This window comes from Rutidosis leptorrhynchoides, chromosome 1 (assembly GCF_046630445.1).
Source record: "Rutidosis leptorrhynchoides isolate AG116_Rl617_1_P2 chromosome 1, CSIRO_AGI_Rlap_v1, whole genome shotgun sequence".
NCBI classification, from domain to species: domain Eukaryota; kingdom Viridiplantae; phylum Streptophyta; class Magnoliopsida; order Asterales; family Asteraceae; genus Rutidosis; species Rutidosis leptorrhynchoides.
This window is the reverse complement of record NC_092333.1, coordinates 31,686,015-31,710,616: the sequence shown is the minus strand read 5'-3', so window position 1 is coordinate 31,710,616 and position 24,602 is coordinate 31,686,015.

Below are 24,602 nucleotides of genomic sequence, written 5' to 3'. Positions count from 1 at the left end.
TTTCCGTGCTAAGCTATTGTGTGTGAATCTTAACTACTCGGTTAATTCATATTACAAATATGCAATAATGTATGTCCTTCGGCCGTAACTTAACCAGCGTTTTCAACAAATTCCAATTCATAATAAATCAAGTATATATTTGATTTTACACTTTCATCATCGATGTACCCGAAACTTTTCAGATAACATCATTCGTATTTTGCGAAATTTACAAGAATTCCACGAATTGAACATCATACATCAACAAATAACGAAGTATTGATTCATAATTTCAATGTCATTAAAGAAATACTGCGTAAAAGTTATGTATTTTTTAAAGCCTTTAGGGATTATTCAATTCTAGTTTCAACCGTAAATCAAATGAGTTTAATTTAATATTAACTCATTAAATCTATGTTACATCTGAAGAAAATATACATATATATATATTTTCATAAAGACTGTAATAAAATTCTTTTGTACAAAATATTAATTGTGAAATTTTTTTTAACGGGTAGGTAATACCCGAGAGATATATAAAATCACAATTAATATGTTACATTCTTCGAATCTGATACAGCAAATCATCCATTATACTCCCTACTTTTACAACAATATATATTCTTTTATAGAAATCAAAACAACCATACTCATTCAAAATTTAATTACATATTCTGATTTTGAAATCTCAAAATTCAACTTGAGATATGACCAAAATAATCACTCTTAGATCCTTACATCTTTCACAAGCTATATTTTGACTTCAAAACTGTGTTAGAACATCAAATGTATGTTAACGATTACAATCTGTGTTCAAACCCTTCGAAAATTTCTGAAGACACGTCGAATGATGAGCAATCGAGATGATGATCCAACCACATGTTACCCACAGTTATGTACCCGAAAAACTCTTGAAACCAAAGTAAAAGTTTAAACAACGTATCCGCATCAGATTCTTTGGCATTTATTAGCAAAAATAACTTTGCGACTCCTATTCAAAGTAGCCAGTTTTGTCACAGCTCCTGCAAGTCAACTTCGACTTTTCAGTCAGACTAACCTTATTATAACCTTGAGATATACACCATCGTTACCAGGGAACCTTTTACATTCCACCACATTATTAGCAGATGTACCAACAACTTCATTACTCTTTGATTTTAGCCTCTCCAAAAAGTCATTATAATTATTCATTGAAACCCCATCATTTACTCATTCGCATCTTGTAATGAGAATTGCCATACGAATCATTGGGAATTAGCAATCAGTATTTTGAAATCTCGCAGCATGTCTACACCAACAGTTATATGTGTATATATAACGTCTATCTTCTGGACTTAATTTGAATGTGAAGTTTCTGAAAAACACTCTGAACTACGAATTGGTTCTCCGAAAATGGAAAAAATGCTGATGAAGCAGCAAAAACTATAAATGACTTTAAACGGTAAAAACTGAATGATAATGATGAAGTGTGCTGGCAAAGCGCGGAAAAAGAGACGTTTTGGAACTGGAAAATGGATTGAGCAAAGTAGGAAGGAGGCTGTGGACAAAGTACAAAGACTGAACCTGACTTCAAAGGATCCAAATGATTCAGTACCTGTTGAAGTCATTAACGAATACCTTGCTCCTGACTCTAAACCCCTGCGGACAATATTCTTCATCATCCTCTGATATTAGAAATTCTAAAATATCATCATATCTTTCATTATAAATATCCTCCATATTTCTGAAGATATTTTCTTAATTTTTCTTATTTGAAATCATTTACCTCTTCGCGCTATCTGTATTACATCATAAAAGAAACTATTTTAGTTTCTAAATTCTGAAACATTCAAGTTTAAAATAGGAATATTTTGAAGTAGTGTTGGGAACTGAAGCATGAATTAGTATAATATAATGACACTTGATCAATGTGATTATATTACAGTAAGTCATGTTATACGACTCTTGTATTCTATTTAACCTCTAAAATATCAAGAAAATATTTCTTGATGATTTGGCCTTTTCCAAGGTATCCTAGTAATTTGACAAGTCAAGATCGTGCCATCACAATTTCCTTCATAGAACATTAACAATGTTCATTCCAAAATTCATATCTGTGAATTCTGGACCATTACAAGCGGTGCTTAATTGCAAGAAGAAGAAATGAAATGACAAAACTCCGAAATAGAAATTGGGGTATAAATTGCTGCAAATAAAAGAGAGCATTAACTGTGAATGATAATGATTATAGAATACAGAAGCAGAGACTTTGAAATATAAGGGAACATATAAAGCCCAACGACAAACCAGAAATTATAAACCATATATATCGATGCATATAGCAATATAAAGACACGGGAGAACTAGAAACACTATAAACCCAAGAGTATAGTAGAAGTAAATAGATTCTTCCGGTGGTAGATGAAAAATAAGAATGACCGATATGAAAGTTAGAAGTATATCGAGAATCAGAACTGGATGGAGCATATTGATGAATACTTTAAAATATGAGTTGAGGGGAAAAGAATAGAAGGTGATGAAACATGACTAGGAAATTCGAAATCAACAGATTTAACTCACACAATGGCGGAATAAGTGAATCAAACCCTCTAGTGAATAGGTTAATTTTTTTTTGATTATTTTAGTCAAACCACAACTAAATCAAGTGTGATTAGATCAACACCTAGAGCTATTATTCACAACCTGGGTGATTTGGACTGAGAGAGAATCGGAGGAGCTCACTAGATCTGAGTGTGTGTAACAAATGAGAGGGTTAACCTAAAATAAAGAACATAAGACTTTATATACCCCTGCTGTTGACTCACCCATACGATTCATTCATCACACGTACGAGTTGGCTTCATCAGCCGTACGGGTGATCACTCACTCGTGTCTTCTCATTTAGGTTGTAATTGTAACTTAGCTCATCATCAACCGTGCGTATGAGCCTGTCAGCCGTACTAGTGAGGCTTCACTCGTAGGTCTGACTAAGTCTAACATAGTCAAATATCTAAATCTCGTTCCTGCTGTTCCTGTAACCACATACAAACACGGATAGGATAATAACGAGCAATCATGCTGGCCTGTAAACTTTTGTACCTGCAATGGACGTGGGTAGATGTATAGGGGCTTGCATAAAATGCATCAACAGAAGGTGTGACTTGTAAGGAAATGAAGGAGTTAAATTTATAAGAAAATCTCTGACAGAACAATTAAAATGGACGATCGCATTTAAAGCGGATCCTAATTCCCTTGATTACCGGAGAGTCAAATCTTATTAAGAAGATTTTCTTCAAATCCCTTGAAATCTGGGAATCAATCATATCTACGTCAAATGATAAGATGTATCTACACTTACTCATTTCACTCTTCTATGTTAGCTTCATTCGTACTCTTCATATAAATGGATTGTTTATCCAAATTATTCGCTGATGATAAAACTCTAATTTTCAGCCTGTATGCATCATGAAAACATACTTATTATTATTCACGACCCTTCCACTCAAATTTCGGGACGAAATTTCTTTAACGGGTAGGTACTGTGACAACCCGGAAATTTCCAACCAAATTTAAACTTTAATCTTTATATGTTTCCGACACGATAAGCAATATTTGTTAAGTTAAATTTCAAGAATTTTAAACTATGTTCATACATTCATTCAACCTCGACTAAGTTCCAACGATTCACGAACCATTAAACGAATATGATTATATATGTATATGTGTATATATATTATAACTTGAAACGTAAACAAAATATTAGATTAAATACTTTATATGATTGTATCTGTTTCAAAATGTTTATCAATGGAATTAGAAGATAAGATCAAATGATTGAATTATCAGATATATTGAATTATGATTACAAGTCTCTGTTAAAAGGCCCACGTTGATTTGAGAAATCTTTCCATTTTAACAATATTCGGAAAATGGTAAAGTGATTTATAAATAAGAACAAATTGTCAATCATTGAGAACTAGACAAAGGATAGTGGAAAATTGAATCTCATAAAGACTCGATTGATCTATTTAGTTTCAAACGTACAAAAACGTTTTCAGTTTAAAAAAAATTTTATTATTGAAACGTATATAACTTTTTTAAATATGTAGAACCACTTTTGACAACTCATTACTTAACTAGTAAGATAAAGATAACGATATTTATATTTTATTTTATTAAATATATATAACGATTTAAATTAATATTATATATATTTATACGCGTATTATACGTACATAGTTTTATACTTTTACTATACTTAAACTTTACCTTTACTTTATTTTTACTTTACTTTAACTTTAATAATTCACTTTAATAATTCATACTTTAATAATTCACTTTAATAATTCATACTTTAATAATTCACTTTAATAATTCATACTTTAATAATTCACTTTAATAATTCATACTTTAATAATTCACTTTAATAATTCACTTTAATAATTCAAAAATCTATTATAAATAGAATTCAATAGGTTTTATTATTTCATATAAACTTGAAAATATTTTTCTCTAAACTCTCTCAATCGATTTACATATATATATTTACTCCGTATTATTTCAAGATATTATTAGTATACATAAAATATTATGATGGAGTGCTGTCCGAGTGATTTCAAAATTGTTTTTTGAGTAGGATAGGATTAAGGAAATTATGGGTTATAGCTATGGAGGTGATTGAGTATGGTTCATGGGTATGCTCGTGAGGTCAATATAGTGTTTATCATTTCCGTTGCGTCTACGTACCTTTCCTGCAATATTGAATCTCAATATTGATACGTGAGTACTCATAATTTAACTTTTACATACTAATAGTGTATCCCTGACTAGTGCTCAAGTATTTAGGATTATGCATGCTTGTACTTTTGATATTGCCCTTAGACAGGTTAGGTTGAATCTTGAATTAGTTACACTTGCGGTTGAGATAAGGTATAAGATATGCATGTCCTTGGAAAGCTAGCGAAAAATTAAGAACTTTTCCTTTAGATATCGAATGGTTTCGATGAACGGATTAGAAGTTATAATCAATTGAATTTTAGATATTTTTATTAAAAATGATTATTATTATCGTCGTTCTAGTTTTATCTTATTATTATCATTATTATTATCTTTATCAATAAAAAGGGATTTATCATTAAAAATTGTTATTTTTTTATTATTACTATCGTTATTATTGTTAAAGTTATAATTAGTATTATTATTATTATCTAATTATTATTATTATTAGTATTATTATTATTATCATTATTAATATATATATCATTATTTAAAAATGGTTATTGTTATTGTTATTATTATTATTACTATATTATCATTAAGATAATTATTAGTATTATCGTTAATAATGTTATAGTAACTATCATTATTAATATTAGTATAATTAAAACAAATATTTGTAACACCTAATTATTTTGATTACTATTATTATCATTATTATGAACACGATATAAAAGACGATTAAAAGCTATTAAACGAAACGATTAGGAAATAATGAGTAAGAGTATCATGATGAAATTAAAATATTATAAGATATTGATTTAGATAAAATTATCGTTCTTATTATTTTTATCATTACTATTATTATTAAAAGTATCGTTAGTATTAAAACTACCATTTTAACAAAAATTATCATTTTAATAGAAATGTCATTGTTATTATAAAATATCATTATTATTATTATTTTAAATAGAATTATTATTTTAACGATAATATTAAAAATTATCGTAAATATTAAAGTTATCATAATTAGAATTATCGTTTTATCATAATGTCATCTTAGTAATTATAAATATTGATATTTTTATAATAATAATTATTATTACAAAATAATACAACTTTTACTTACTATCATTATAGATATTATTTTATCAAATAAATATGTGATACAAATATATTTTACTACGTGTAATAACTTACTTTAATAATACCTATCATATTATCTTTATGATATTAAATGAACCCTATAAATTTTATTACTTAATATATATAAAAGTATATTTTATTATATAAATTTAATATAAAATTTTATTTATTAATAAATAAATTATATTATTTACTCTAATAAATCTTTTAAAAATATTTAAAAATATAAAACGACGATATTTAAACTATATATTAATCATGTATAGATTTTTGGAAATTATTTTGAGTCAAATTTACTTTTGTTGACTTTTGCATATTAGTCTCGAGCATTAGGATTGTGGTACACTATGACTTGACCTAATTTGTTAGACAAATATTGACCAACACATAAATATATATAATTAATTTAGGTTCGTGAATCCGAGGCCAACCTTGCACTTGTTCAATGACGTTATATGTATTTTTACTACGAAATACAGTATGGTGAGTTTCATTTGCCTTTTTACCCTTTATATTTTTGGGACTGAGAATACATGCGCTTTTATAAATGTTTGACGATATAGACACAAGTAATTGAAACTACATTCTATGGTTGAATTATCGAAATCGAATATGCCCCTTTTTATTAAAGTCTAGTAATCTAAGAATTAGGGAACAGACACCCTAATTGACGCGAATCCTAAAGATAGATCTATTGGGCCTAACAAACTCCATCCAAAGTACCAGATGCTTTAGTACTTCGAAATTTATATCATGTCCGAAGGAGGATCCCGGAATGATAGGGGATATTCTTATATGTATCTAGTTAATGTCGGTTACCAGGTGTTCAGCATATGAATGATTATTTTTGTCTCTATGCATGGGACGTATATTTATGAGAACTGGAAATGAAATTCTTGTGGTCTATTAAAGCGATGAAAATAAATGATTATGATAAACTAATGAACTCACCAACCTTTTGGTTGATACTTTAAAGCATGTTTATTCTCAGGTGTTATAGAAATCTACCGCTGTGCATTTGCTCATTTTAAAGATATTACTTGGAGTCTTTCATAGCATATTTCAAAGAACGTTGCATTCGAGTCATTGAGTTCATCAAAGATTATTATTAAATCAATTTATAGTTGGATAGTGGATATTATGAAATGGTATGCATGCCTGTCAATTTTCGATGTAAAGAAAGTTTGTCTTTTAAAAACGAATGCAATGTTTGTAAAATGTATCATATAGAGGTCAAATACCTTGCAATATAATCAACTATTGTGAATCGTTTATAATGTATATGAACGGGTCCTTTCAGATAGTTTTTCAAAAAATTCTCCACAAAATTTTACCCGATTTTGTAAGGACTGTAGTTACTTCAAATATGTGTTTTGCGGCCATTAGTTATCATCAAAACAAAACTACACTCTCATATATTCGCCTTCAAAATGAAATTTAGAAACAAAAAATAAAAAAAGGTTATTAATTTAGAGAAATAAAAAAGCGGCTAAAAATATTCGAACAATAAAACAAAGACGTTATAAAAGCAGCAACGTTTTGTAGCTAGTGGGGAGATAGTAGTCCCAACATGATTTTCGATGTACCTAAATACAATATTAAATAAAAACAAGTATCATAGTGGTACTTATACAGGCACAACAATTCACATGTGAAGGTATTACTTATCGTAAGATCTAAACGTGCAAAATTCACCTTTAAAAATAGTGAAATATTATTTTCGTTATCTAAACTGCTTCGAACGGGTGAAAACCTTAAGGAAGTCTTCCTCGTAGCGTCGTTTTCTAGTTACCTTCCGAAAATAGACCTAATTTGTAACTGATAGTTTTTCAAAAAATTCTCCACAAAATTTTGCCCGATTTTGTAAGGAATTTAATGACTTCAAATATATGTTTTGCGGCTATTAATTATCATAAAAAAAACTACACTCTCATATATTCGCATTCAATATGAAATTTAGAAACAAAAAATAAAAAAGGTTATTAATTTAAAGAAATAAAAAAGCGGCTAAAAATAATCGAACAATAAACAAAGACGTTATAAAAGCAGCAACGTTTTGTAGCTAGTGGTGAGATAGAAGCCCCAACATGATTCTTGATGTACCTAAATACAATATTAAAAAAAACAAGTATCATAGTGGTACTTACACAGGCACAATCTGCAGCTGATAGTTTTTCAAAAAATTCTCCACAAGATTTTGCCCGATTTTGTGGGGAATATAGTGATTTAAAATATGTGTTTTATGGCCATTAATTATCAAGTATGTTTTTGCGGCCATTAATTATCATCAAAATAAAACTACACTCTCATATATTCGCATTCAATATGAAATTTAGAAACAAAAACAAAAATAAGGTTATGAATCTAGAGATATAAAAAAGCTGCTAAAAATACTCAAACAATGAAACCAAGACGTTATAAAAGTAGCAACGTTTTGTAGGTAGCGGTGAGATAGTAGCTCCACCATGATTCTCGATCTACCTACATACAATATTAAATAAAAACAAGTATCATAGTGGTATTTAAATAGGCACAACAGCTCACATGTGAAGGTATTATTTATCGTAAGATCTAAAAGTGCAAAATTCAGCTTTAAAAATAGTAAAATGTCATTTTCGGCATCTAAACTGCCTCGAACGGGAAGTCTTGCTCGTAGCGCCGTTTTTTAGTTATATTGTGAATATGGGCCTAATCTGCAATTGAAAATTTTTCGAAAAATTCTCCACAAAATTTTGTCCAATTTTGTGGAGAATGTAATGACTTCAAATATGTGTGCAACGACTATTAATTTTCATCAAAACAATACTACATTCTCATATATTCGCATTCAATATGAAATTTAGAAACAAAATCAAAAATAAGGTTATGAATCTAGAGATATAAAAAAGCTGCTAAAATTACTCAAACAATAAAATCAAGACGTTATAAAAGCAACAATGTTTTGTAGGTAGTGGTAAGATAGTTGCCCACCATGATTATCGATGAACCTAAATATAATATTAAATAAAAACAAGTATTATAGTGGTAATTAATTAGGCACAACAGTTCACATGTGAAGGTATTACTTATCGTAAGATCTAAAAGTGCAAAATTCACCTTTAAAAATAGTAAAATATCACTTTCGACATCTAAACTGCTTCGAACGGGAGAAAGCCTTAAGGAAGTCTTGCTCGTAGCGCCGATTTCTAGTTATCTTCATGAAATGGGCCTAATCTGCAACTGATAGTTTTTCAAAAAATTCTCCACAAAATTTTGCTCGATTTTGTGGGGAATGTAGTGACTTCAAATATGTGTTTTGCGGCCATTAATTATCATCAAAACAAAATCACACTCTCATATAATCGCATTCCAAATGAAATTTAGAAACAAAACCAAAAATAAGGTTATAAATCTAGATATATAAAATAGCTGCTAAAATTACTAAAACAATAAAACTAAGACGTTATAAAAGCAACAACGTTTTGTAGGTAGTGGTAAGATAGTAGCCCCACCATGATTTTCGATGAACCTAAATACAATATTAAATAAAAATAAATATCATAGTGGTATTTAATTAGGCACAGCAGTTCACATGTGAAGGTATTACTTATCGTAAGATCTAAAAGTGCAAAATTCATTTTTTAAAATGGTAAAATGTCATTTTCGGCATCTAAACAGCCTCGAACGGGGGAAAGCCTTAAGGAATTCTTGCTCGTTGCGCCGCTTTCTAGTTATCTTGCGAATATGTTCCTAATCTGCAATTAGTAATATTTCAGAAAATTTTCCACAAAATTTTGCCCGATTAAATATGTTTTTTGCGACCATTAATTATCATCAAAACAAAACTACACTCTCATATATTCGAATTCAATATGAAATTTAGAAACAAAAACAAAAATAAGGTTATGAATCTAGAGAAATAAGAAAGCGGCTAAAAATACTCGAACAATAAAACAAAGACATTATAAAAGCAGCAACGTTTTGTAGTTAGTGGTGAGATAGTATCCTGAACATGATTCTTGATATACCTAAATAAAATATTAAATAAAAGTAAGTATCATAGTAGTATTTAAACATGCACAATAATTCACATGTGAAGGTATTACTTATCGTAAGATCAAAAAGTGCAAAATTTACCTTTTAAAATAGTAAAATGTCATTTTTGGCATATAAACTGCTTCGAACGGGGGAGAAACTTAAGGAAGACTCGCTCGTAGCGCCGTTTCCTAGTTATCTTGCGAAAATGGACCTAATCTGTAATTGAAATTTTTTCAAAAAATTCTCAACAAAATTTTGCTTGATTTTATAGGGAATGTAGTGACTTCAAATATGTGTTTTGCTGCCATTGATTATCATCAAAATGAAACTACACTCTCATATATTCACATTCAATATTTTTAGAAACAAAAAATAAAAAAGGTTATGAATTTAGAGACATAAAAAAGCTGCTAAAAATACTCAAACAATAAAACCAAGACGTTATAAAAGCAGCAACATTTTGTAGGTAGTTGTAAGAAAGTAGCCCCAACATGATTCTCGATATACCTAAATACAATATTAAATAAAAATGGTATCATAGTGGTATTTAAATAGGCACAACAGTTCACATATGAAGGTATTACTTATCGTAAGATTTAAAAGTGCAAAATTGACCTTTAAAAATAGTAAAATGTCATTTTCCGCATCTAAACTGCTTCGAATGGAGGAAAACCTTAAGGAAGTTTATCTTCTAGCGCCATTTTCTAGTTATCTTGCGAAAATGAACCTAATCTGCAACTGAAAATTATTTGCCCGAATTTGTGGAGAATGTAGTGACTTTAAATATGTGTTTTGCGGCCTTTAATTATCATCAAAACAAAACGACACTCTCATATATTCGAGTTCAATATGAAATCTAGAAACAAAAACAAAAAAAAAGTTAAGAATCTAGAGAAAATAAAAAAATGGCTAAAAATACTCGAACAATAAAACAAAGACGTTATAAAAGCAGCAACGTTTTGTAGGTAGTTGTAATAGTAGCCCCAACGCGATTCTTGATGTACCTAAATACAAAATTAAATAAAAACAAGTATCATAGTGGTATCTAAATAGGCAAAACAGTTCACATTGAAGGTATTACTTATCGTAAGATTTAAAAGTGCAAAATTCGACTTTAAAAATAGTAAAATGTCATTTTCTGCATCTAAATTGCTTCGAACGGAGGAAAACCTTAAGGAAGTATTGCTCCTAGCGCCGTTTTTTAGTTATCTTGCGAAAATGAACCTAATCTGTAATTGAAAATTTTTCTAAAAACTCTCCACAAAATTTTGTCCGATTTTGTGGGGAATCTAGTGACTTCAAATATGTGTTTTGCGGCCATTAATTATCATCAAAACAAAACTACACTCTCATATATTTGATTTCAATATGAAATTTTGAAAAAAAAATAAGGTTATGAATCTCGAGAAATAAAAAGCGGCTAAAAATGCTCGAACAATAAAACAAAGACCTTATAAAAGCAGCAATGTTTTATAGCTAGTGGTGAGATAGTAGCCCTAACATGATTCTTGAGGTACCTAAATACAATATTAAATAAAAAAAAGTAGCATAGTGGTATTTAAACATGCACAACAATTCACATGTTAAGGTATTACTTATCGTAAAATCTAAAAGTGCAAAATTCACCTTTGAAAAAAGTAAAATGTCATTTTCGGCATCTAAACTACTTAGAACAGGGGAAAACCTTAAGGAAGTCTTGCTCGTAGCGCCGTTTTCTAGCTATCTTACGAAAATGGGCCTAATCTACAATTGAAATTTTTTCAGAAAATTCTTCGCTAAATTTTGCCCCATTTTGTGGGGAATGTACTGACTTCGAAGATGTGTTTTGCGGCCAATATTTATCATCAAAACGAAACTGCACTCTCATATATTCGTATTTAATATGAAATTTTGAAATAAAAACAAAAATAAGGTTATGAATCTAGAGAAATAAAAAACCGGCAAAAAATACTCGAACAATAAAACAAAGACGTTATAAAAGTGGCAAGGTTTTGTAGATAGTGGTGAGATAATAGCCCCAATATGATTCTTGAGGTACCTAAATATAATATTAAATAAAAATAAGTATCATAATGGTATTTAAATAGGAACAACAATTCACATGTGAAGGTATTACTTATCGTAAGATCTAAAAGTGCAAATTTCACCTTTAAAAATAGTAAAATGTCATTTTCGACTTCTAAACTGCTTCAAACGTAGGAAATCCTTAAGGAAGTCTTGCTCGTAGCGCCGTTTTCTGCAATTGAGAAAATGGGCCTAATCTGCAATTGAAATTTTTTAAAAAAATTATTCACAAAATTTTGTCCGATTTTGTAATGAATGTAGTGACTTCAAATACGTGTTTTGCGGCTATTAATTATCATCAAAACGAAAATACACTCTCATATATTCGCATTCAATATGAAATTTAGAAACAAAAAATAAATAAAAAGGTTATGAATCTAGAGAAATAAAAAGGCGGCTAAAAGACTCGAACAATAAAACGAAGACGTAATAAAAGCAGCAATGTTTTGTAGCTAGTGGTGAGATAGTAGCCCCAACCTGATTCTTGATGTACGTAAATACAATATTATATAAAAAAAAGTATCATAGTGGTATTTACACATTCACAACAATTCACATGTGAATGTATTATTTATCGTAAGATCTAAAAGTGCAAAATTCACCTTTAAAAATAGTAAAATAGCATTTTCGGCATCTAAACTGCTTCGAACGGGGGAAAGCCTTTAGGAAGTTTTGCTCGTAGCGCCGTTTTCTAGTTATATTTCGAAAATGAGCCTAATAAGCAATTGAATTTATTTTGAAAAATTCTCCACAAAATTTTGCTCGATTTTGTGGAGAATGTAGTGACTTCAAATATGTGTTTTGCGGCTATTAGTTATCATCAAAACAAAACTACACTCTCTTATATTCGAATTCAATATGAAATTTAGAAACAAAAACAAAAATAAGGTTATGAATCTAGAGAAATAAAAAAGCGGCTAAGAATACTCGAACAATAAAACAAAGACGTTATAAAAGCAGCATCGTTTTGTAGCTGGTGATGAGATAGTAGCCCCAACCTGATTCTTGATGTACCTAAATATAATATAAAATAAAAACAAGTATCATAGTGTTATTTACACAGGCACAACAATTCACATGTGAAGGTATTACTTATCGTAAGATCCAAAACTGCAAAATTCACCTTTAAAAATATTAAAATGTCATTTTCGGTATCTAAACTGCTTCGAACGGGGGAAAGCCTTACGAAAATCTTGCTCGTAGCGCCGTTTTCTAGTTATCTTCCGAAAATGGGCCTAATCTGCAACTGATAGTTTTTTGTAAAATTCTCCATAAAATGTTGCCCGATGTTGTGAGGAATGTAGTGACTTCAAATATTTTTTTGCGGCCATTAATTATCATCAAAATGAAACTACACTCTTATATATTCACATTGAATATGAAATTTAGAAACAAACAAAAAAAAAAGGTTATGAATCTTGAGAAATAAAAAAGCGTCTAAAAATACTCGAACAATAAAACAAAGACGTTGTAAAAGCAGCAACGTTTTGTAGCTAGTGGTGCGATAGTAACCCAACATGATTCTCGATGTACCTAAATACAATAGTAATTGAAAACAAGTATCATAGTGGTATTTAAACAGGCACAACAATTCACATGTGAAGAAATTACTTATCATAAGATCTAAACGTGCAAAATTCACCTTTAAAAAATAGTAATATGTCATTTTCGGCATCTAAACTGCTTCGAACGTGAGAAAGACTTAAGGAGGTCTTGCTCAAAGTGCCAGTTTCTATTTATCTAGCGAAAATGGGCCTAATCTGAAACTAAAGGTTTTTCAAAAAATTCTCCACAAAGTTTTGCCCGATTTTGTGGGGAATGTAGTGACATTAAATATGTGTTTTGCGGCCATTTATTATCATCAAAACTAAACTACACTCTCATATATTATCATTTAATATGAAATTTAGAAACAAAAACAAAAATAAGGTTATTAAACTAGATAAATAAAAAATAGTTAAAAATTCACGAACAATAAAACCAAGACGTTATAAAAGCAGCAACGTTTTGTAGCTAGTGGTGAGATAGTAGCCCCAACATGATTCTCGACCTACCTAAATACAATATGAAATAAAAAAGTATCATAGTGGTATTTAAACGGGCATAACAATTCACATGTAAAGTATTACATATCGTAAGATCAAAAAGTGCAAAATTTACCTTTAAAATTATAAAATGTCATTTTTGGCATCTAAACTGCTTCGAACGGGGGAAAGACTTAAGGAAGTTTTGCTCGTAGCGCCGTTTTCTATTAATCTTGCGAAAATGGGCCTAATCCGTAATTGAAAGTTTATGTTAAAATTCTCAACAAAATTTTGCCCGATTTTGTGGGGAATGTAGTGACTTCTAATATGTGTTTTGTGGCCATTAATTATCATCAAAACAAAACTACACTCTCATATATTCGCATTCAATATGAAATATAGAAACAAAAACAAAAATAAGGTTATGAATCTGTCGATATAACAAAGCTGCTTAAATACTCAAACAATAAAACCAAGACGTTATTAACGCACCAACGTTTTGAAGGTAGTGGTGAAATAGTAGCCCCAACATTATTCTCGATGTACCTAAATACAATATTAAATAAGAACAAGTATCATAGTGGTATTTAAAAAGGCACAACAATTCACATGTGCAGGTATTAGTTATCGTAAGATCTAAAAGTGCAAAATTCACCTTTAAAAAATAGTAAAATATCATTTTCGGCATCTAAACTGCTTCGAACGGGGGAAAGCCTTAAGGAAGTCTTGTTCGTAGCGCCGTTATCTAGTTATCTTGCGAAAATGGGCCTAATCTGCAATTGAAATTTTTTCGGAAAATTTTTCACAAAATTTTGCCCGATTTTGTGGGGAATGTAGTGAGTTCAAGTATGTGTTTTATGGCCATTAATTATCATCAAAACGAAACTACACTCTAATATATTAGTATTCAATATGAAATTTAGAAACAAACATAAAAATAAGGTTATGAATCTAGAGAAATAAAAAAGCGGCTAAAAATACCTGAACAATAAAACAAAGATGTTATAAAATCAACAACGTTTTGTAGTTAGTGGTGAGATAGTAGCCCAACATGATTCTTAATGTACCTAAATACAATATTAATTAAAAATAAGGATCATAGTGGTATTTAAACAGACAAAACAATGCACATGTGAAGGTATTACTCATCGTACGATTTAAAAGTGCAAAATTGACCTTTAAAAATAGTAAAATGTCATTTTCGGCATCTAAACTGCTTCAAAAAGGGGAAAGCCTTAAGGAAGTCTTGCTCGTAGTGCCGTTTTCTAGTTATCTATCGAAAATAGGCCTAATCTGCAACTGATAGTTTTTCGAAAAATTCTTTACAAAATTTTGTTCGATTTTGTGGGGAATGTAATGACTTCAAGTATGTGTTTTGTGGCCTTTAATTATCATCAAAACGAAACTATACTCTCATGTATTCGCATTCAATAAAAAATTTAGATATAAAAACAAAAATAAGGTTATGAATCTAGAGAAATAAAAACCTGCTAAAAAATATTCAAACAATAGAACCAAGACGTTATAAAAGCAGCAATGTTTTGTAGGTAGTGGTGAGATAATAGCCCCATAATAATTCTCGATGTACCTAAATATAATATTAAATAAAAACAAGTATCATAGTAGTATTTGCCCAAGCACAACCGTTCACATGTGAAGGTATTACATATCGTAAGATCTAAAAGTACAAAATTCACCTTTAAAGATAGTAAAATGTCATTTTCTGCGTCTAAACATCTTCGAACGGGGGAAAGCCTTAAGAAAGTCTTGCTCGTAGCACCGTTTTTTAGTTATCTTGCGAAAATGGGCCTAATCTGCACTTAAAAATTTTTTCGGAAAATTCTCCACAATTTTTTTTCGATTTTGTGGAGAATGTACTGACTTCAAATTTGTGTTTTGCAGCTATTAATTATCATCAAAACGAAACTACACTCTCATATATTCACATTCAATATGAAATTTAGAAACAAAAACAAAAATAATGTTATGAATCTAGAGAAAGAAAAAAGCGGCTAAAAATACTCGAACAATAAAATAAAGACGTTATAAAAGCAGCAACATTTTATTGCTAGTGGTGAGATAGTAGCCCCAAAATGATTTAAATAAAAACAAGTATCATAGTGGTATTTAAACAGGCACAACAAATTCACATATGAAGGTATTACTTATGATACGATCTACAAGTGTAAAATTCACCTTTAAAAATAGTAAAATGTCATTTTCGGCATCTAAACCTCTTCAAACGAGGGAAAGCCTTAAGGAAGTCTTTCTCGTGGCGCCGTTTTCTAGTTATCCTGCAAAAATGGGCCTAATATACAATTGAATTATTTTTCCCCAAAATTTTGTCCGATTTTGTGGGGGAATGTAGTGACTTCAAATATGTGTTTTGCGGCCATTAATTATCATCTAAACGAAACTACACTCTCGTATATTCACATTCAATATAAAAATATTGAAACAAAAAAAAAAGTTATGAATCTAGACAAATAAAAAAGCGGCTAAAATACTCGAACAATAAAACAAAGACGTTATAAAAGCAGTAACGTTTTGTAGCTAGTGGTGAGATAGTAGCCCCAACATGATTGTCGATGTACCTAAATAAAATATTAAATTAAAACAAGGATCATATTGGTATTTAAACAGGCACAACAATTCACATGTGAATATATTACTTATCGTAAGATCTAAAAGTGCAAAATTCACCTTTAAAAATAGTAAAATGTCATTTTCAGCATCTAAACTGCTTCGACCGGGAGAAAGCCTTAAGGAAGTCTTACTCGTAGCACCGGTTTCTAGTTATCTTGCGAAAATGGGCCTAATCTGCAACTAAAAGTTATTCGAAAAATTCTTCTCAAAATTTTGCCTGATTTTGTGGCGAATGTAGTAACTTCAAATATGTGTTTTGCGGCAATTAATTCTTATCAAAACGAAACTACACTCTCATATATTTGAATTAAATATGAAATTTAGAAACAAAAACAAAAATAAGGTTATGAAACTAGAGAAATACAAAAGCGTCTAAAAATACTCGAACAATAAAACCAAGACGTTATAAAAGCATCAACGAATTGTAGCTAGTGGTGAGATAGTAGCCCCAACATGATTCTTGATATTCCTAAATACATTATTAAAAAAACAAGTATCATAGTGGTATTTAAATAGGCACAACATTGCACATGTGAAGGTATAACTTATCGTAAGATCTAAAAGTAAAAAATTGACCTTTCAAAATAGTAAAATGTCATTTCGGCATCTAAACTACTTCGAACGGGGAAAAGCCTTAAGGAAGTCTTACTTGTAGCGCTGTTTTCTAGTTATCTTGCGAAAATGGACCTAATCTGCAACTGATAGTTTTTCGAAAAATTCTCCACAAAATTTTGCCCGATTTTGTTGGGAATGTAGTGACTTCAAATATGTTGCGGCCATTAATTATCATCAAAACGAAACTACACTCTCATATAATTGCATTCAATATTAAATTTAGGAAAAAAAACAAAAATAAGGTTATCAATCTCGAGATATAAAAAAGCAGCTAAAAATACTTAAACAATAAAACCAAGACGTTATAAAAGCAGCAACGTTTTGTAGGTACTGGTGAGATAGTAGCCCCAGAATGATTCTCTATGTAACTAAATACAATATTAAATAAAAACAAGTATCATAGTTGTATTTAAACAGGTGCAACAATGCACATGTGAAGGTGTTACTTATCGTAAGATCTAAAAGTGCAAAATTCACCTTTCAAAATAGTAAAATGTCATTTTCGGCATCTAAACTGCTTCGAACGGGGGAAAACCTTAAGGAATTCTTTCTCGTAATGCCGTTTTCTAGTTATCTTCCGAAAATGGGCCTAATCTGCAACTGATAGTATTTCGAAAAATTCTCCAAAAAATTTGCCCGATTTTGTGGGGAATGTAGTGACTTCAAATATGTGTTTTGCGGCCATTAATTATCATCAAAACAAAACTACACTCTCATATATTCGCATTCAATATAAAATTTAGAAACAAAAACAAAAATAAGTTTATGAATCTATAGATATAAAAAAGCTGCTAAAAATAATCAAACAATAAAACCAACACGTTATAAAAGCACCAACGTTTTGAAGGTAGTGGTGAGATAGTAGCCCCAACAAGATTCTCGATGTACCTAAATACAATATTAAATAAGAACATGTATCATAGTGGTATTTAAACCGGCACAACATTCACATGTGATATTATTACTTATCGTAAGATCTAAAAGTGCTAAATTCACCTTTAAAAATAGTAAAGTATCATTTTCAGCATCTAAACTGTTCGAACGGGGGAAAGCCTTAGGGAAGTCTTGCTCGTAGCGCCGTATTCTAGTTATCTTGTGAAAATGGTCCTAATCTGAGTTTTTTGAAAAAGTATCCACAAAATTTTGCTCGATTTTGTGGGTAATTTAGTGACTTCAAATATGTATTTTACGGCCATTAATTCTTATCAAAACGAAACTAAACTCTCATATATTTTCTTTCATTATGAAATTTAGAAAAGAAAAAAAATAAAAACTGAGGATATGAAACCAGAGAAATAAAAAAGCTTCTAAAAACACTCGATCAATAAAACCAAAACGTTATAAAAGCAGTAACGTTTTGTAGCTAGTGGTAAGATAGTAGCCCTAACATGATAATCCATGTAACTAAGTACAATATTAAATAAAAACGCGTATCATAGTGGTATTTAAACAGGTACAACAGTTCACATGTGAATGTATTACTTATCGTAAGATCTTAAAGTGCAAATATCACCTTTAAAAATAGTAAAGTGTCATTTTAGGCTTCTCAACTACGTCGAACGGGTGAAAGCCTTAAGGAAGTCTTGCTCGTAGTGCCATTTTCTAGTTATCTTGTGAAAATGGGCCTAATCTGCAATTGAAATTTTTTCGAAAACATCTTCACAAGTATGTGTTTTGCGGCCATTAAATATCATCAAAACGAAACTATACTCTCATATATTTGCATTTAATATGAAATTTAGAAATAAAAACAAAAATTAAGGTTATGAGTCTAGAGAAAAAAAGCGGCTAAAAATACTCGAACATTAACACAAAGATGTTATAAAAGCAACAACGTTTTGTAGCTGGTGGTGAGATAGTAGCCCCAACATGATTCTTGATGTACCTAAATACAATATTAAATAAAAACAAGTATCATAGTGGTATTTAAACAGACACGACAATTCACATGTGAATGTATTACTTATCGTAAAATTTAAAAGTGCAAAATTCACCTTTAAAAATAGTAAAATATCATTTTCGGAAACTAAACTGCTTCGAACGGGAGAAAGCCTTAAGGTAGTCTTGTTCGTAGCACCGGTTTCTAGTAATCTTGTGAAAATGAGCCGAATCTGCAACTAAAAGTTTTTCGAAAAATTCTCCACAAAATTTTTCCCGATTTTATGGGAAATATTGTGACTTCAAATATATGTTTTGCGGCCATTTATTATTATCAAAACGAAATTACACTCTCACATATTCGTATTCAATATGAAATTTAGAAGAAGAAAAAATAAGGTTATGAAACTAGAGAAATAAAAAAAGTCTAAAAATACTCGAACAATAAAACCAAGATGTTATAAAAGCAGCAACGTTTTGTAGCTAGTTGTAACGACCCGCACTTTTTCGATCATACTATACTTATAAGATTAATATTTACATAAATTAAACCTTTCCAACATGATAAGCAATCCAAATTGTCGAGACTTATATTTCCGAAAAGAGTTTTACACAACGTTTGACCGTCTAGTTTGACCGATGATATCACGAACTATACAATATATGATAATTATACGTTTGTGTATATAAATGTATATATACATATTTAACATGATTAATAAATGTTTTAATATCTCATTTTGTATTAATAACAACAAGTTATAAGTATATTTTGAAACTACTAACTTAAGTTTTCAAAATGATAACAATACGTAACGTTAATTGACATAAATACTTAAGACTTATAATGTTTATACATATATTGTATAAGTAATGTATTTAATCACTTTTAAAGACTTAAATACATAAAATCATATAAGTGTATTCACAAAAGATAGCTATATTTGAATCCTCATTCCATTTTTCACAAAATTTCTATACGTATACCTAGAGTATTTATACTCGTATCATACCTAGCTTCTATACGTATTTACTAATAGCAAATACACATCAAATCATCACCTAATCAGCTGCTATTGTTGCCCTCATCAAGAGGGAATACCTTTTGACATTTACCTACAATAATTATACAAGAATACAAGGTAAAATTTTGTTCTTGTCCCCCCCTTGGTCACGCCATCCACCACCATAAATACACCCTCATTCTTCAACTTCTACTACTTCATTTTGCTAAGTTAAGAACACCACTCCATAACTCTTAAACCCCTTAATCATCTCAGCTCACATCTATAGAAATCTAGCTCCAAAAACACTAGTTAAACACCATAAGAAAACCATACAAAAACACTTCAAGAAAACCCTCCAAGAACACCAACTTACTTCCAATCTTTCATCCACTTCTATCACCCTTTTGATTCTAGCTTCTTACTCCTCTTTTACAGCAAACTTATCCAAGGAACTTGAGGTAGAATCTATGTTCATAACCTTATTCGATTCATATATATATAGCTATCTTATTTTGTGGTACAAAAGTTTAACAACAAGAACATAGTTTGAATGTTTTCAAACTTGTTTGCAAACTAAATAGATCCTTCTAACTTAACTTTTAAAATACTTCAAGACCTGTAATATAACTTATGTATATGTTAATTTAACAAGGTAAAACTTGGTTTTTCAAAGTATAAGTATTTTTAGAAAAATGGTCATTAAATGATTTTGTTGTAACAAAAATGTTTAACTTCATATGTTTCACTAATGTTTCACTTATGCCGTATGATTTTGAATACAAACCAAGGTATTTACAGTTCATAGTCTTAAAGAAGAACTCGATCCAAGAAGATGGCAATTTGAATCAACGAAAACGGATTTGTAACGAAGAAACTATGACCGAAACAAAATTGGTTATCCTAGATCATTTCAACTACGGGATCAATTGGAAAAAAATGATATAAATCACATATTTCTAAGATAACATGATATTTTATATATATGTACTTATAATTCAATTTTATATTGTTCAGGATCACCCGTAAACAACACGAGAAGATTAATCATAAGATCCCATGATTGTACGCAACACATCATTTGACAACACCGGTACTTTATGTACGCAACACGTCATTTGACAACACCGGTACCATGGGTCAAGATTAATCTCGACCAATACATATACGATGGGGTTTTATTTATTTCGTTGGGGGTTTTGTTTATTGCGGGTATATTAAACATCTAAAAATGAACCATTAAAATTGAATTACTAACATCGAAATGCTAACTACGGACTAAGGAAATATTCAAAATATTAAAAGTATAACAAGTATATATATATAACGTTTGTTTTAAAATGAAAACATATTGATATATTATATATGGATAGGTTCGTGATATCAACCGGAAGACCGAGTCAAAATATATATATCATCAAGACAAGAGTGAGTATATAGTCCCACTTTTAAACTCTAAGTATTTCGGGATGAGAATACATGTATTTTATGTTTTACGTTATGGACACAAGTAACTAAAAAATATATTCTACGTTGAGTTGTACCACTGGCATACTTCCCTGTAGCTTGGTAACTGTTATTTACAGCGGTATTGTAAACGCGAATCCTGTTGATAGATCTATCGGGCCTGACAACCCCAACCGGACTGGACGACCAGTATTCAACGGTTGCACAGTACTTCGTTTCGTGACTACACTTGGTACGGTGTAGTAAGATTTCATAATAAAGGGAATATGCGACGTGATTAAATGTTAAGTATGGTTACCAAGTGCTCAACCACTTAGAATATTTTTATTAAACTGTTTATATACGAAATCTTGTGGTCTATATATATATATTGCTGCGCACTAAACCTATATCTCACCAACTTTATGTTGACGTTTTTAAACATGTTTATTCTCAGGTGATAATTAAAGCTTCCGCTGCATTATCTTGAATCTAAGCAGGATCATGCGTACTCATATTTGTGTCAAAAATAAAACTGCATATCCGAGGACGTGTGTTGTAAAATATGCTAGAAATCGTGTTGTTATTATCATTTGTAAAGTTTGTAAGTCGAAGATTATCGTTAAACGATAATCATCTTTTTATTGTCTAAAGCTTGTAACAAAAATAATGGTTTGGTTTGTAATGTATAATATATGCAGTTTTCCTTTTTAAAAATGTCGCATATAGAGGTCAATACCTCGCAATGAAATCATACGTTATCTAACACGTTCTTATGGTTAAGGACGGGTTATGACATGTGGTATCAGAGCGTTGGTCTTAGCGAACCAGGTCTGCATTAGTGTGTCTAACCGAGAAGCCGTTAGGATACATTAGTAAGTCTGGACTTTGACCGGGTCTGATTTAAAAAAAAAAAAAAAAAACCATTGCTTATCACTGTTGGTTAAAATTTATATGTAAATATTATATAAGTACTAATGGGTTAGTTGTTGTGTGATAGATGTCGAGCTCAAAAATTGTTATCACAATCAACGACTCCGAATCAGAATCTTCAGATGGCGTTCCAGTCATTAACCTGTCCGATGACGAAAATGATATCCTTGGGGAAGACTCACAAATTCCGGATGAACCAACTATAGAGAACCCGGAAAGTGAACCCGAGGAGGAAAGTGAACCCGAGGAGGAAAGTGAACCCGAGGAGGAAAGTGAACCCGAGGAAGAAATACAGGAAATTACAAAAGACGAGTTCGAACTAGGAAAGAAACGAAAGGCTAATGAATTAGAAAATCCAAATCCCGAGTTTAATGAGAATGATGTGGCACCAATTCCACTCAACACTACCACCCCTATCCCCGCTATTCCTATTCGTTCTGTCCCGGCATCCAGTTCTTCAGTCCCACAGCCAAAATATAGGCAGACAGTTAGGATAAGCGTTAAGCAAATCTTTGTGTCTAAACGTCCTAGAAAATAGATCAAACGATGCGCTGCTGTGTCAAACCATGGAACCGAATAATGTTTTGTATAATATTAATAGTGTGGTTTGCTTAATGTTCGATGTAAGATAAGCATATGTAAAATATTGAAGTATGAAATGCAATAATTTTCCATGGTTAAGTATTATTTAGATTGTAGTAATTGATTCTGTACTAAGCTATTAAGTATGAACATTAACGGGTAGGTACTACCCAAGATATAATTATAAAACGCTAATAAGAAGAAAAGGCTTTTATAATAATACCTAGTTCATATTATTAATAAGCTATAATGTACTATAAATACACACTACATCTATAATAATCCATGTGAATAATTATTTTCTTTCATTAGGAAATGGCGCGATTGAATCGAATGACGGAACAAGAACTCGAGGAACTCATCAACCAGCGAGTGAACGACAGAATGTTATGGGTTGAGGCTGCAAGAGCTGCTGCAGTTAATCCAAATCCTCGTGTAGGATGCTCCTACAAGACGTTCCAAGCTTGCAAGCCATCATCATTCAGTGGAACGGAAGGACCTATCGGTTTAACCCGATGGATAGAAAAGATGGAGACGGTGTTCAAAATCAGCGGTTGTGATGAAAAAGACATGACCAAGTTTGCATCGTGCACTTTACAAGATAGTGCACTCACATGGTGGAAGAATTATGTGAAGGCGGTAGGAGGAGATGTAGCTTATGATACTCCATGGGAAGAATTCAAAGCAATGATAATCACCGAGTATTGTCCAAGGAATGAGGTTATTAAGTTAGAAGATGAGTTACGAAGTTTGAAGGTGATTGGTACTGAAATCACCAACTACAACCAGCGATTCATGGAATTAGTTTTGCTATGTCCTGAATTGGTTCCAACCGAATAACGGAAGATTGAAATGTACAAAGCTGGTTTGCCCAAAAAGGTCAAGGCAAATGTTACAGCATCGAAACCTAAGACAATTCATGAAGCTATAACCATGGCAAACTAGCTAATGGATCAGGTCATCATGGATAAGAAAGTATCCAATACTGATGTGAAGGTATCAGGTAACAAAAGAAAGTGGAATGGAAATTATGATCGAGGTAACCAACAACAATCTTTTAAGAAACAAGAAAACACGCAAGGTGCGGGTAGTGGTTTAAGCTTTGGTTATAAAGGACAAAATCCTTTATGCAACCGTTGCCACAAACATCACTTTGGTTACTGTAGTGTGTTATGCACCAAGTGTAATCGACAAGGTCATCTTGCGGAAGATTGTAAGGCTCTCGTTACAAATGGCAACAAGACTCCTGCCACCAACGCAAATAGAACTGCTTTGGCTACCATTACTTGTTTTGGTTGTGGAAAACAAGGTCACTATAAGAGTCAGTGCCCGAATCAGAATGGCAGACCTGCACGTGGAAGAGCGTTTGTTATTAATGCTAGAGAGGCACGAGAAGACCCGGAACTTGTTACGGGTACGTTTACCATTAATAACTTATCAGCATCTATTTTATTTGATACTGGCGCCGATAGAAGTTACGTGTGTATAAATTTTTACACTAAATTGAATTGTTCATCATTACCTCTAGATGCTAAGTACTTGATTGAGTTAGCTAATGGTAAGCTAATTAAAG